Source organism: Bos grunniens, chromosome X (genome assembly GCF_055505025.1).
Source record: "Bos grunniens cultivar Pamir isolate PY7600 chromosome X, Bosgru_T2T1.0, whole genome shotgun sequence".
NCBI classification, from domain to species: domain Eukaryota; kingdom Metazoa; phylum Chordata; class Mammalia; order Artiodactyla; family Bovidae; genus Bos; species Bos grunniens.
Window position 1 is genome coordinate 40443357 of NC_141194.1, and position 16978 is coordinate 40460334.

General features: G+C 40.6%; 1 protein-coding gene across 8 annotated transcripts in view; it reads right to left on the bottom strand.

Moving 5' to 3' along the window:
* Positions 1 to 16978, bottom strand: part of CASK (calcium/calmodulin dependent serine protein kinase) — a 377321-nt gene that overhangs the window by 156199 nt on the left and 204144 nt on the right. The gene's annotated exons all lie outside the window — the stretch shown is intronic.

Consider the following 16978-nt stretch of genomic DNA (forward strand, 5'->3'; position numbering starts at 1 on the left):
AAAATAGTGTTGTGGTTATTTAAAAGAAAATAAAAAGCCAATTTAGAGATGGTTGGATGGCATCGACAATGGACATGATTTTGAGCAAACTCATGGATGGTGATGGACAGGGTAGATGGTGATGGACAGGGAAGCCTGGCGTGCTGCAGTCCATGGGGTCGCAAAGAGTCAGACACGACTGAGCAACTGAATAACAACAACTTGTATCATACCCCTCAAAAATTCCAAGTGGATCAGAGTTAAATGTAAATAATGAATGCATTAAAACACTAACTCATCTGTGGAAGGGAGAGGACTTCCTGTTAATAAAATAGAAATAACCATAGGGAAAGATGCATAGTTTTGACTTTAAAAAGTAGACTATTTTTGGGGGGTGTCAAAAACTGTAAACAAAAATAAAAGCTAAAGCACAAAGTGGGAAAAATACTCACAACAGATATGACATTTACTGGAGAGTCTTCTATGTCAGGCACCAAAGGACACCATAAACTTCTAAAGAAACTTGTATTTTTGATCAGAACAAAGCGATTGAATCTCACTATATAATCTGAATTATGTCAACTTGGTTGAGATAGACTCTCACAATGGATGATACAGTGTCCTTTTTCATAGATACTTGACCCAGTTGAGAACACAATTCCTCTAAGTGCCTCAGTTTGGTTGTGATTTTCAAATTTAAGATGTGGAGGGCTGGTTTCATGGTGGTTTCACAATAGACCCTATGCTAAAAAGAAGTGCTAGGTTTGTCCTAAACTTCTATTTTGCCCCTTCAAGTTCACATACAAGAGAGTAGGAAGCAAGGTATTGAATAAAATATATTTGTTGATGTGCCTTTTACTGTGCTGGGTGCTTGACATGCATTAAAATCATTTAGTCCTAACTGCATTGTGATGGAAGTATCAACTGCATTTTTCATGAGGCGATGCAAGTTGGTAGACTTTTATTCCATAGGCACTATCTCTGCTAAAACACTGCTTTTCATTTTGCATTTTATTTTGTCCAAGCAAAATGGTAATTACTGAGATGTCTTCTGTTATTAAAAAAACACATCATACATGGTCATTACCATGTAGTTAGGGCAAAAAATCTGCTATTACTCATCAAAAGTATGTGATATAAAAAAAACCAACATCTTAAAAAACTAGTTTTCTAGCTATCACACATTCATACACTCTGTAAAAGCTCTGCCTGAAATATGGATGATTAAATGGTACAAAAGCAAGTTGAACAGAAGGAGAAAAAAAGAAATCAAATTAAAGCATCTCACCCTTATTAATTTTGCTTCTAGCCCAGGAAATGCACAAAGAACCATCCTAAGATAAGCTTTGGAAAGGTTTCTAATTATGGTTTGGATACAGGTATTGATGATGCACAGAATCTCTTTTTTGCTTTAGTAAGCCATACAAGCTATTCCAGGGGCAACAGTGAACTGTTATACTCTGGTTTGGAGAAGGAAATGGCAACCCACTCCAGTATTCTTGCCTGGAGAATCCCATGGATGGAGGAGCCTGGTGGGCTACAGTCCACAGGGTCACAAAGAGTTGGACACAACTGAGCGACTTCGCTTTGGTAATTCCACATATACTCTTCTTTTAGGTATAAAATAGTTCAAACATACAACAAAGCAAAAATACAAAAATACAATGTAACAGGCAGCTAAGCACCCATCAGGGAGATTGTGCAGATGTCAAATGTTTGGGCTCTATTCACTTGACTGTTTCCTTGTACCTATACATAATCTAAGAAGATATACTAGAGCTCATCTCGAGGTTGCCGCTTGCCTAAAGTTAGTGTATATTTCTCTGGTGTACATGTTTACCCTATTATAACATATGTAGGGAGAAGGTGATAGCAGCCCACTCCAGTACTCTTGCCTGGAAAATCCCATGGATGGAGGAGCCTGGTGGGCTGCAGTCATGGGGTCGCGAAGAGTCAGACACGACCGAGCGACTTCCCTTTCACTTCTCACTTTCATGCACTGGAGAAGGAAATGGCAACCGACTCCAGTGTTCTTGCCTGGAGAATCCCAGGGACGGGGAAGCCTGGTGGGCTGCCGTCTATGGGGTCGCACAGAGTCGGACACGACTGAAGCGACTTAGCAGCAACATACATAAGTGGTACGAATAACAATGTACATTAGCTTTTGTTTTAAAAATTTACACAAACAGTATCTTACTAATACACCCTTTTGTAATTTTTTTCACTCAAATTGTGTTTATGTGGATATATGAAGGTCCCCCTCATTCATCTTCACAGATGCATAGTGTTTATTGTGAGAACAAACAACCGTTTGATTCTCCGTTTCTCCTAACAATGGGCCTTTAGGTGGTTTCCACAGTTTTGTTATTAGAAACCACGTTCAAGTGAAGTCTCCTGCGCGCATGTGTGGAAGTTTTCTATGGCTGACACCGAGAAGTAGAAATGCTTGGTTGTAAAGGGTATACACATTTTCATTTTATTTCACTTGTGACGAACTGCTCTCTAAAGTGATTTTTATCAATTTATACACCTATTCCACCACTAGTAAGATGAGAGTTCCTCTACCCACATCGTCACCAACACTTTAGTTTTATCAGATTTACTAACTTTTGCCAATCTGAGAGGTGCGAAATGGCATCTCCCCAGGGTTTTAATTTGCATTTCCTTGATTACAAGTGAAAAGGAGCAGCAGCATCTCTTTGCCCATTCATGTTTCTTCTTGGGTGAATGATCTATTCATATCTAAACCTCCTTCCCTTTTCCCTATAATGAGTTGCCTGTATTGTTTTCTTCTTTCAAATCATTGACATAATTCTTTAGATATTCTGTATACTAATCTTTGGTTCTTTATATGGGTTGCAAATAACTTCTACCAGTCTGAGACGTGTCTTTTACTTTGCTTATGGTTTCTTCTGCCAGTCACCACAAGGAAAGGAAGACATTTTCTAATCAATAAATCTAGAGGAACCCTGGCCTTCTGGAATACAGACACCCTTCAAGGACCAAGCTAAAGAATTTGTAGATGAAATGATCTTATAATCAGACAGCTTAGCATTTCATTCAGTTATAGTACACAGGAGTGCAAATGAGGTGTCCTTTGAGAAGAAAAATGTTTCCTGAGTGTTAACCTACAAAATTCAAACATGTTAGTATAGACATGCAAATTATTTTAGAGGGATAGAATGTCTCCTAGACCAGGAGTAGATCTGTTAAATGTATCAACATATTTAAAGAAAGAACTGGCCATTCACTAGCAGGTGAGAGAAACTTGGAAGAAAAAGTGAGGTGGAGACTATGAAGATGTTGGTATTGCCCATCCGCACAGAGTCCAGGAGAAAACTCTTAATCAATGGACCAAGAATATTATCACCCCACTGGTAAGGCCACAGTGAGGATTATGGTGGGGCTGGATCCAATTGGTCTTCTTAGCCTAGTGACATTAAATATTAGATAATGATCTAGGAGGCAGCATAACAGGTTCATAGGGCAGCTGCTGCAACCAGACTGACTGAGTTCAATTTCTTGCTTCATCACTTACTATGTAACCTTGTACAAGCTCTCTTTCCTCTACTGAGAAAATAAGAATAATAGGAATACCTAACTCATAGTGTTGTGAAGGCTAAATGAATGAATACATGATCCTAGCCATTAAGAAACATTCAATGTATGTTACTGAAATACTCAAATGCCAAAAGAAAGACAGGGGAAATATACAAAATGGAATGGTCAGAAGCTTAAGATAAACATCAGAACTATGAAGATACACAGTGGAAGCTGACTTGGACCAAATGAGGTGGGGAAAGCACTTAGAAAGGGCAATTGAGCTTTCACCAACAACAGCAAAGTCCAGGACAAGAGCCGTGCAGACTCGTGCTATTTTGTGCTGGTCAGAACCATATTCTGAAATTTGAGCAAGTAGCAGAGCAGAGGAGAAAGGGGTGGTTTGAAAGAATGGGATTATTTAGCCTTAAAGCAGAACACTAAAGGAAAGACAGAACAAAACTGTGTGTGTGCAGGTGCGCGTGTGTGTGTGGCCTCAGCGAGCAAGCAGAAAGAGGACCAGTGAAGGACAGGAGCTGCAAAAGCAGCATGTTTCACCTGACTATAGAATAGGAAGCCAGTGAGTTATCTGCTAGCAGAACTATTTCATTATAGATGGATCCTCAGCAGGCTGGGAAGGCAGCATTTTGAGCACTTAATAAGGTTTGGGTCTGATGTTCCTAAGATCTCTTTGACAGAAGTTTTGGGTTTTGCCTTCATAATGAGTGGCAACCAGGGGCCACGGGTGATCTTTGTTGGTCCATCAGGCTGTGCCTGTATAGTCATGGCCTCGGGCTCTTCAGATTGTGCGGCTGAGGTGGGGTGGTGCAGAGGAAGGAGGCTGCTTGCTGTATGGTCAGTGGTCCCCAAGCAGTTTTCCAGAACTTTCTTTTGTAGCAGATTTGTTCATTCATTCATTAATATTCACTGCTAGAGAGACTGCTTAAACTCTACCTAAAATAAATCACTGGATTCTGGGAGTTTTGTGACATTTGTTATGTTAGGTGCTCATTGTAGGGTAAGGGAATTAGAGAAGGCGAGGTTCGGAAAAAGAACGAGACTGGCACTTAACAGGAACAGATCACCTTTAATGAGGCGAGAAGGGGCAGCAGTCAGATTAGTGAGCTGTTGCACTAACCCAAGAAAAAAATAAGTATATATAGGCATATATGTGGAAATCTACTGTCTTAAGGAGGCCTGTTCTTTTCCAAGGTTGTTCAGGTTAGTTATCTCTTAAATGGCTGGGGCAAGGAATTCTGGAGATTGGCCAGAGGCTGGGGTTGGCTGGGAGCTGGGTATAATCAACCTTAAGGTCCATTTTTTTCTTGGGGTGAGAGAGTTCTTTGTTTTGCATAGAATGGTGGGGAGGACCCAGAGGGGAGTTTCAACTCCAGGCTATTTTGAGCCGTGTAACTTTCCTTCACTCACATCTTTGTTTTGTTACTGTCACTTGGCTTTGTTATGTGTAATCAGAGTGGTTGAATAGGTTACCACCTTGGATCCTGAACTGGGAGACAAGACACCTTCACTGTACAACTGCCTCAATGGTATAAACTCAGGTGGGAATGGTAATCACTCTGATGTGTGATTATTTTCAAATGTTATCCAGTGGCAAACTTCTGGACTAAAAGATCTAGATGCCTTCCTTTAACACGGGTGGCAATGCTGTTACAGGCCCTTTCCTGTTACACACATTTCCTTTCTATGTTTCCTACCTCTTCTCATGTTCTATCCCCTACCAGGACCTTCTAGCACCCCCAATACCCTCAACTCTAATTCTTTCCTCTCCTATACTCAGCAGCACCTCTTTCTCTTCCCCAGTTGAGTTTTATCTGTTTTCTGACTTTCTCTTTGAATCGCCTTTCTCACAATGTAGTGTCCTCTTATGTGTCCCCTGATCTGTCGGAAGCAGAAATGTTTCATTATTTGGGTGGAAATTTGGTTTGTACTCAAAAGAAAAACACTGTTTCCGTTATATTAAAAACAACTTTCAGCTGGTTGCAAAGGGAACTGATGGTTTGCATGCATGTTCATATTCAGTTCCCCTTTGTGGCCAGTGAGACTTGAAAAACACTGGAACACACAGGGTCAGCTCTTGTGCAGACTGATTATAGAGTTCCAAATATATGTGGCAAGTGGTGAGAGGAGTCAGCTAAATAAGTAAATAAGGGTCTCATGCTCTGTCAGCTGGCATTTGTGATCCTGCAAATAACTAAACCTCCAGTAATAAGTACAACCTAGCATGGTGGAGGGAACGCTACTAGAGGGGCAAGCTAGAATAATCATCTTTCTATATCCTTTCAGGCTCTAGTATTGGAGATATCTGGGGCTTCCCCGATGGTTCAGATGGTAAAGAATCTGCCAGCGATGCAGGAGACAGGGGTTCGATCCCTGGGTTGGGAAAATCCCTTGGAGGAGGGTGTGGCAACCCACTCCAGTATTCTTGTCTGGAGAATCCCAAGGACAGAGGAGCCTGATGGGCTACAGTCCATAGTGTCACAAAGAGTCAGACACGGCTGAGGTGACTTAGCAAGCAGGCAGGCATTGGAGATATCATGTCCACTTTAGTGTACTGATTCCTAAGATGTTGATGCTCACTCTTGCCATCTCCTGCCTGACCATGTCTAATTTACCTTGATTAATGGACTTAACAAAAATTCCAGGTTCCTATGCAGTATTGTTGCTTACAGCATTGGACTTTACTTTCACCACCAGACACATCCACAAATGAACGTTGTTTCTGCTTTGGCCCAGCCGCTTCATTCTTTCTGGGAGCTATTAGTAATCGCCCTCCACTCTTAGGATCCACTTCTTATAATCAGGTTAGCAGAAAAAGACTTTTCCTCTAGTTTTACTGAAAAGCTAGACTAGTTCTGGAAATAGAAAGGGGCTATTTACAGAGGATAAAAAGTACAAAGGAAAGACTATGGATTCCTGATACTTTCAATACACCTCTTCATAGAAGAAATGAGCAAAAGAAAATGACAGCTCCAAGACTGAAGCGAGGCACAGTGGGTATGTCTTTGCAAAGTAAAGTTTTCTTTTTGGATGTTATCCAAGAAACAATGGACTCTGAGGCACGCATACTGTATTAATCCTTAAGGAAGAGCCACTGTATTGTACTTTGAGGGAAAAAATATAAAAATCTAGTTAGAACATTGCTGTTGCAAGTGCATTAAAGAAAAGACGGTACATTAAAATTCTCTACAGCTCTTCCCATCGAGAAGTGGAGTCTTGGCCCATCTCTTGAGTCTGAGCAGGTACTGTGACTTGCTTTGACCAATAAAACGTAGTGGACATTGTACGCCATCTGAGCAAAGCCTTAAGAGGCCTCGCAGCTTCCAGTTTTGTGCTCCTGGAACCCCAAGACCACCACAGGGTAAATAAACCCAGGATGAAAAATTACATGGCGAGAGATACTTAGCCTGTACCACCATCTCAGCTGAGGCTCCAGACATGAGCGAGGCCATCGGAGACCACTGAGGCTCAGCTGAGCTGCCCGATAATGAAGAAGCTGCATGAATGACCCCAGAACAAATTGCAGGACTGAGAATGAACCAATGGTTGTTGTCAGAAGTCACCAAGGCTAGGCGTGGTTTGGTATGCAGCAGCAGATAAATGATGCACATAACATTAAAAGTACGTATGCCATTAATTTCTAAAAGGTGACAACAAATATAGTAAGTAATTTCATTGACAAAAAAGACAATGCCTTGAATTATTTTGCTTAAAAGCTGTGTGTGTGTATCTGGGTATGAAGGAGAGAAGGGGAGAAATTTATTTTCCAAACCACTGAAGGGTGGGGAGTGGAAAGCCTATTGAAGATTTAGTAATGAACAATGTGTTGACAGAGATAAAAACAAGCATATGCTGTGTGATGAGGCAACTGGTTAGGTGATCTCTTAAGAGGGGATCTACAGAGTTTCTTAAGCAGACAGGAAGAAGTGACTACAGGGGAAGGTCAAGGTAATTTCTCCCCTGCTTTCTTCATTAGGTAAAAGACCTTTTAAATGACATCAATTAATAACATGACGCGACATGCTGTTTTCATTACAAACCTTTTAGTATTATTTGAGTTTACAAAACTATGTCCATGAATTGCTATGATTAAAAAAAAGTTAAGAAAAGCTACAGATATGAGAAAAACTTTCATATAATAAAATGTCAGACTTTCTTTTTACCACTACGGTAACCGTAGTTGTGAATGACTTTACGAAGGTAGTGCTTGTGGTAATCACTAGTATAAAGCAAAACAAAATCTCCAAAGGACATAGCCTATTAAAGACAGATGAGTGTCAATGGGTTTTCAGCTTAAGGACAGAAATCCATTGTCCATACAATGACTTTTATCTTACCACGTTTAAAGTGTTTTCCAGCTACGAAAATAAAGAAGTTTATCATTTTCTCAGAGCTTAAAAAAAAAAAAACCTAAACTTTTAAATTGTTCTAATTTTCTAGCTGGAAGATAGTGCAAAGCAGGCAGCTTATGCTTCAGCCTTTAACAGCAAAAGAGGTTTAACTAGGGCTGGTAGTAGATTGCCCTCTACTGGTCAAAGCATCACCAAAGAAATGATTCTCTACAGACTTTTTCCTGTGTTAAAATTTAACTGTGGTTGCTTCTTTTCAATTTTCTCTACCAAATACTTTTGGTGATATGGAATTCCAGAGAACTTATGTTTCCTGGGTTCAATATTTATTTGTAGGTTTATTAAAACTACATTTTAGACTGGCTTTTGATGGAGGAAGAACAAGAGACTACATGGTAATATTAGAAACTATACCACACATAGTACAATTTGAGAAATATCTAATGAAACACCAACACTTGATTAGAGTGATACCTTAAAATGACTACTTCAAGTCTAATGTGTCTCTACCAGCCAAAATATTATGAAGACACAACCACCAATATAAGAAATGATTCAGACAAGGATCACCAATGAATGCTAAAATCCACTGGGTAAAATGGAGAAAAATATATTTAGAGAGTCTCAAAATATGACACCCTCAGACTACTTATCAATTACAAAGGGCAAAAGCACTTCTCCAGTATAATGGAGAAGTGAAGTGAAGTGCAGTCGCTCAGTCATGTCCGACTCTTTGTGACCCCATGGACTGTAGCCCACCAGGCTTCTCCATCCATGGGATTTTCCAGGCATGAGTACTGGGGTGGGTTGCTATTTCCTTCTCCAGGGGATCTTCCCAACCCAGGGATTGAACCCGAGTCTCCCGCATTGCAGGCAGACGCTTTACCATCTGAGCCACCAGGGAATCTGTATAATGGAGAGTTGGCAGCAATTAATAAATGTCCAGATTGAAACATGATACAGTTTTGGTCACCAGGAATATTTGGTCACCTTTACCTAAACAGTCCAGATTCTGGTAGCAGCGAAGAATATGGGATCTGAAGTCATACTACCAGTGACTTCAGTAATAGCCATACAGTATACCAGGTGTAGTACCATCAACAAGTTATTTATCCTCTATGGACCTAAGTCTCCTCACCTAGGAAATGACTAATAATGGTACCCATCTCAGAGATATTTTAATTAAATATAGCATAAAAAATAAATGAATTAATATATATATATATATATATAAATAAAGCACTTCAGTGGTTATCATTTGTTATTATTATAAATTTCCTAAAAGTGGTTCTCAGGAAAGCTTGTTACTGCAAAACCTGGGGCTCTTAATAAGAGAAAATAAATATAGACACTAATAGGTCGAGAGGAGCTACCCCATGCCCGAGGTCAGGGGTGGCGGCCGAGAGGAGCTACCCCACATCCAAGGAGCGGTGGCTGAGCGGGCGCAGGAGGGCCTACAGGAGCTACTCCATGTTCAAGGTCAGGAGGGGCGGCGGTGAGGAGATACCCCTTGTCCAAGGTAAGGAGCAGTGGCTGCACTTTCCTGGAGCAGCTGTGAAGAGATACCCCATGTCCAAGGTAAGAGAAACCCAAGTAAGACAGTAGGTATTGCAAGAGGGCATCAGAGGGCAGACACATTGAAACCATAATCACAGAAAACTATAGTCAATCTAATCATATGGACCAGAGCCTTGTCCAACTCAATGAAACTAAGCCATGCCCTGTGGGGCCACCCAAGATGGGCGGGTCATGGTGGAGAGGTCTGACAGAATGTGGTCCACTGGAGAAGGGAATGGCAAGCCACTTCAGTATTCTTGCCTTGAGAACCCCATGAACAGTATGAAAAGGCAAAATGATACTGAAAGAGGAACTCCCCAGGTCAGTAGGGGCCCAATATGCTACTGGAGATCAGTGGAGATATAACTCTAGAAAGAATGAAGGGAAGGAGCCAAAGCAAAAACAATACCCAGTTGTGGATGTGACTGGTGATAGAAGCATGGTCTGATGCTGTAAAGAGCAATATTGCATAGGAACCTGGAATGTTAGTTCCATGAATCAAGGCAAATTGGAAGTGCTCAAACAGGAGATGTCAAGAGTGAACGTCGACATTCTAGGAATCAGCAAACTAAAATGGACTGGAATGGGTTAATTTAACTCAGATGATCATTATATCTACTACTGCGCCCAGGAATCCCTTAGAAGAAATGGAGTAGCCATCATGGTCAACAAAAGAGTCCAAAATGCAGTACTTGGATGCAATCTCAAAAATGACAGAATGATCTCTGTTCGTTTCCAAGGCAAACCATTCAATATCACAGTAATCCAAGCCTATGCCCCAACCAGTAACACTGAAGAAGCTGAAGTTGAACAGTTTTATGAAGACTTACAAAACCTTTTAGAACTAACACCCAAAAAAGATGTCCTTTTCATTATAGGGGACTGGAATGCAAAAGTAGGAAGTCAAGAAACACCTGGAGTAACAGGCAAATTTGGCCTTGGAATACGGAATGAAGCAGGGCAAGGGCTAACAGAGTTTCGACAAGAGAATGCATTGGTCATAGCAAACACCTTCTTCCAACAACACAAGAGAAGACTCTACACATAGATATCACCAGATGGTCAACACCGAAATCAGACTGATTATATTTTTTGCAGCCAAAGATGGAGAAGCTCTATACAGTCAGCAAAAACAAGACCAGGAGCTGACTGTGGCTCAGACCATGAGCTCCTTATTGCCAAATTCAGACTTAAATTGAAGAAAGTAGGGAAAACCACTAGACCATTCAGGTATGACCTAAATCAAATCCCTTATGATTATACAGTGGAAGTGAGAAATAGATTTAAGGGCCTAGATCTGATAGATAGAGTGCCTGATGAACTATGGACTGAGGTTCGTGACACTGTACAGGGGACAAGGATCAAGACCATCCCCATGGAAAAGAAATGCAAAAAAGCAAAATGGCTGTCTGGGGAGGCCTTACAAATAGCTGTGAAAAGAAGAGAAGCAAAAAGTGAAGGAGAAAGGAAAGACATAACATTTGAAGGCAGAGTTCCAAAGAATAGCAAGGAGAGATAAGAAAGCCTTCCTCAGCGATCAATGCAAAGAAATAGAGGAAAACAACAGAATGGGGAAGACTAGAGATCTCTTCAAGAAAATTAGAGATACCAAGGGAACATTTCATGCAAAGATGAACTCAATAAAGGACAGAAATGGTATGGACCTAACAGAAGCAGAAGATACTAAGAAGAGGTGGCAAGAATACACAGAAGAACTGTACAAAAAAGAGCTTCACAGCCCAGATAATCACGATGGTGTGATCACTCACCTAGAGCCAGACATCCTGGAATGTGAAGTCAAGTGGGCCTTAGAAAGGATCACTATGAACAAAACTAGTGGAGGTGATGGAATTCCAGTTGAGCTATTTCAAATCCTGGAAGATGGTGCTGTGAAAGTGCTGCACTCAATATGCCAGCAAATTTGGAAAACTCAGCAGTGGCCACAGGACTGGAAAAGGTCAGTTTTCATTCCAATCCCAAAGAAAGGCAATGCCAAAGAATGCTCAAACTACCACACACTTGCACTCATCTCACACGCTAGTAAAGTAATGCTCAAGATTCTCTAAGCCAGGCTTCAGCAATATGTGAACCGTGAACTTCCAGATGTTCAAGCTGGTTTTAGAAAAGGCAGAGGAACCAGAGATCAAATTGCCAACATATGCTGGATCATCAAAAAAGGAAGAGAGTTCCAGAAAAACATCTATTTCTGCTTTATTGACTATGCCAAAGCCTTTGACTGTGTGGATCACAATAAACTGTGGAAAATTCTGAAAGAGTTGGGACTACCAGACCACCTGACCTGCCTCTTGAGAAACCTATATGCAGGTCAGGAAGCAACAGTTAGAACTGGACATGGAACAGCTAGCTGACTGGTTCCAAATAGGAAAAGGAGTACATCAAGGCTGTATATTGTCACCCTGCTTATTTAACTTGTATGCAGAGTACATCATGAGAAATGCTGGGCTGGAAGAAGCACAAGCTGGAATCAAGATTGCCAGGAGAAATATCAATAACCTCAGATATGCAGATGATACCACCCTTATGGCAGAAAGTGAAGAGGAACTAAAAAAAAGCCTCTTGATGAAAGTGAAAGAGGAGAGTGAAAAAGTTGGCTTAAAGCTCAACATTCAGAAAACGAAGATCATGGCATCTGGTCCCATCACTTCATGGGAAATAGATGGGGAAACAGTGGAAACAGTGTCAGACTTTATTTTTTGGGCTCCAAAATCACTGCAGATGGTGATTGCAGCCATGAAATTAAAAGACGCTTACTCCTTGAAAGAAAAGTTATGACCAACCTAGATAGCATATTGAAAAGCAGAGACATTACTTTGCCAACAAAGGTCTGTCTAGTCAAGGCTATGGTTTTTCCAGTGGTCATGTATGGATGTGAGAGTTGGACTGTGAAGAAAGCTGAGCGCCGAAGAATTGATGCTTTTGAACTGTGGTGTTGGAGAAGACTCTTGAGAGTCCCTTGGACTGCAAGGAGATCCAACCAGTCCATTTTGAAGGAGATCAGCCCTGGGTGTTCTTTGGAGGGAATGATGCTAAAGCTGAAGCTCCAGTACTTTGTCCACCTCATGGGAAGAGTTGACTCATTGGAAAAGACCCTGATTCTGTGAGGGATTGGGGGCAGGAGGAAAAGGGGACGACAGAGGATGAGATGGCTGGATGGCATCACTGACTCAATGGACGTGGGTTTGAGTGAACTCCGGGAGTTGATGATGACAGGGAAGCCTGGTGTGCTACGATTCATGGGGTCACAAAGAGTCGGACACAACTGAGCGACTGAACTGAACTGAACGGAATAGGTATAGGATGTAAGACCTTAGATACTCAACTCTGTACTCATCTTCCTTTGACATCTTTTTTCCCCTTAAGTAACGATACTGACACAGAGCAGCAGACTTACCCTCCAGACAATTTTATCTAGAGATTCCAAAGAAGTGATTGGTAATAAAATGGCCAGGAAATGGTCTTTGGAAGAAAGGGGCAGTGATGAGGGTTCTGGGCACTGATACATGATGCCTTTTTAACTCCCTAAATCTCACTGCAAGTCATAATCCAAGTCACTAGGGTGTAGGTGTATGTATATATTTTATACCTGTGACAATAAAATGGCCTAAATTATTTTAAGAATTCTATCATCCAATGTTCCATTTTCAGAAATTTTAGTCTACTTTTGGCTTTTCAAAGAACTTGAAAACAAAAAGGTAGGTAGGTTCTGAAGCATGATATGAACCAAACTTGATTGACTCAAAGATGTTGAAGTTCAAAATTTGACTGTCCTCAAAAATATCTTTGCTTCATCTAATCCAATGCTGAAGTTTCCCTCTTCCTAAAATCTGCGAATTTCCCATCTGCTTTCCAACTGCCACCTCTGTGGAGATTCTAGTTCTAATGACTGCCGCCATGTTTCGATGGTGTGCATTTCTAGAAGACAATGTACCCAGTACGTTCAAGAGTATCTGGAAAGACAAAAGCCAAAGGTGAAGTATAGTGAAACTCTAACTGGCAGTTCCATTTTATGTTTTGCCATTAGACCTTTCTTACAAAAGAAAAGAAAAGAAAGAAAGAAAGAAAGAGAGGGAAGTCACTCAGTCGTGTCTGACTCTTTGCGACCCCATGGACTGTAACCTACCAGGCTCCTCCGTCCATGGGATTTTCCAGACAAGAGTACTGGAGTGGGTTGTCATTTCCTTCTCCAGAGGTAATCACTCTTCTGTGCTATTATACATTTTCACACTTTGGACTATAATTTCTGTTGGTTTTTCTTTTTTTTAAAACAGTTCTTGAGGGAAATACTCCCAAGCCAGCTTGTAGCAGCAAGTAGAGGATCTTCATACCCTGATTAAGGGTGAGACAGCCATGATTATAGTTGCTCGTGGTAGATGGTGAGGCCTGAGCACAGTGCAACTGGAGACAGAGACAGGGCTGTGGCCAGACACCACATCCTGAAGAGAGCAGGGACCTCAGAGAGCCTTGAACAAACCACAGCTTTGAGTAATAGGTCTCTGTTTCACTCCTCCTAAAGGTAACTGCTGGCTTGGGTGTGCAGTGAACTGGATAAAGGCTTCCACTGCCCCCTCATCCCACTCCCCCTTGAAGAAATAATTATCTTTTGAATGTGAAGTTCTAATGTGGACCACATAAGGCATGTCTTCTCTTACTGCACACCAGCCTCCCAATGCCCTCAGCTTCTGAGTCATCAGAGACAGGGCTTTAAAGACCCACTGTTGCCATTTTAGAAGACACTAAGCTGGTAGGTCAAAATAACTGTCTAGTTTAAGCACAATGTTACAGGTATGACTGAGCTGTTTTGTGTCCTCTGGGTTCTGGCTCTGAGGCAAGTTGAAAAGGGACTCTGTCCTAATCCCAGTGATCCACCAGGAAAGCTTTTTTTTTTTTTAGGAAAGCTCTTATATACCCCTGCTGAATACAGCTCACTGTGGATTGTCAAACTGCACTGGAGCATGCGTGCCCTTTGAACATCTAACATCTCAAAAGCAGGAAACTTCATACATGGCAGGACTTACACTCTGGGGAATTACTCTAATACCTCAAGGAGTAAATCATAAGGGTCAGAGCAGAACACTGAGGAAGCCAGTATTTGGCAGAGGCTATAGGAAGTAATTAGAATTGGTTAGGCAAGAGCATTTAGACTTGGAAACAGAAGCAGAACTTTGAAGAAGAGAAGCATGGGAAAGATGAATGAGAACCAAAGAAAACTATAGGTGACCTAAATGAGAAAAGTCCAAGGGGTCACTTTGACAGAGAACTTGCAATTCTTGACATTTCTGCCTGAGCTATATTTCTGGTAATTCTCTGACATCCACACCTTTTACCAATTGCATGAATACTGCCCAGTGTCTTAGAAAAATATAAATAAAATTTTCCTTCTATTTCAATTAGGGAACTCAAAATCACTAAAATCATAAAGACTTTATACTGATATTGACAGAATAAAAATTAGCTTAATGAAGTCCAAAGTTCTCCAAGAAAGAATAAAATTGGGCTTGAGTTCTCCCAGTCAATTCTGCTACCTCAGAGCCTAGAAACCCTGTCTATGAATAAAAGTATTGAAAACTTGACTCTAGTTTACTTATCCTTATTGACTCTAAAAAAACCAGTAATTGCTGCTAAGGGAGAGGGTGAGGTTGAAAAAAAAAAAAAAAACCCAAACATGTACCTTAAAGTAAATTTACTAGCTGTGCCACCTTGGGCATGTTATACTTCTTCAGTGACCTCCACACACTACTGGAAACACAGCAGTAACTCCAACAAACATTTGTGAAATGAACTGCACTGTTTAAGAGAACTACAGAGCATTAAAAAAAAATCAAAATAGAGGAAGAAAAGGTGAAAATTACACCTGTCCAGGCATTCTTGCCAGATAAATTATGTCATCTGACTATCATTTGAAGCAGTACTTCTGACTCTTCCTTGGTTCAATGGTTGACTGCCATCTGTGGTAGCCAGCATCCAAGATGGCTCCCAACGACCATCATCTGCTGGTATTTATACCTCCCACACTGAATCCCTGCTGGCTTTAGGAGACCAACAGAATACTGCAGAAGTGGTGGTGTTGACTTTACAGGCTAGATTTTTTAAAAAGGCATTGAAACTATGGTCTTGTTCTCTTCAATTACCTGCTCTGTGAGGACAGATGGCTACGCGAACTTGGGCAACTTACGTGACTTTTCTGAGGTTCAGTTTTCCTCACCTATAAAATGAAGATACTTATTTCACAGTATTATTTCACAGAGTATTGTGAAGACTAAATAAGACATGCATGTAAAGCATTTAACAGGATGCCTGGCACATAACAGGCTTTCATTAAATGAGGCTAATACTAGTGGTGGTGGTGACAGAAGCCGCAGTAGCAGCAATTGATTGGATGTGAGATGCAAAGGAAAGAGAGGAATCAAGGGTGATTCCTAGGTTTTTAGCTTGAATAACTGAAGAAGTGATGGTATCATCTACTGAGTTTGGGGACAATGGAAGATAAGTTGTAGAGAGTAAGGACATTCTTTTTTCTTGGGCTGAAGGTGCTTAACCCTCAAAAAGGTAATACCAAAATTATCTTTTGATCACTTATAAACAGGATTCCTTTTACATTCTTTCTTCTCTAAATTATTTCAAACTATTTTATAAAAATTTTATTAATTGGTAGAAAATTGCTTTACAATTTTGTGTTGGTTTCTGCCGTACAACAATGCAAATCAGTCTATATATATCCCTTCCCTCCCTCTCTCTATCCTACCCTTCTAGGTCATCACAGAGTGCCAGGCTGGGCTCCCTGTGTTATTTAGCAACTTCCCACTATTTCACACGTGATAGTATATGTACGTCAAAACTACTTTCTCAGTTTGTCCCACACCCTCTGTGTCTACAAGTGCATTCTCTACTCGGTTCATCAGTACCACTTTTCTAGATTTCATATATATGTGTTAATATGCGGTACTTGTTTTTCTCTTTCTGACTTACTTCACTTTGTAAAAGAGCCTCTAGGTTCATCCACCTCACTACAACTGACACAAATTCATTCCTTTTTATGGCCAAATAATATTCCATTGTATAAATTTATCACAATTTCTTTATCCATTCATCTGTTGATGGACATCTAGACTATTTTTTGTTCTAAATAATTTCTTCCTGGAACATGAAAAATTGTTGAAATAAAAATGATAGGAATTCCAGAGGCCAGACTACTTCAATCAATGGCCATGTAACCCCAGATGAGTCACTGTTCTTAATTAAATGATGGCAAGCATTGCAAAGATGAATAACAGCAGAACAAAATCCAGACACTCAGGTAGTCCTCATTATTATTTTAAAGAGAAATATTAGCAAGCATTCGGGTGAATTTATCCAATCAACAAGAAATAAGATAGCATGATGGGTTATGAGAAATGGCAAAGTATATTTCTTAATTTTAAATGAAGATTGTTACAGATAACTGAAGTGCTTGAGCCTGATGAAATTAGATTGCTGTTCCCATCCTCAGACTCCCACTGGTTTAACTATGGTACTTA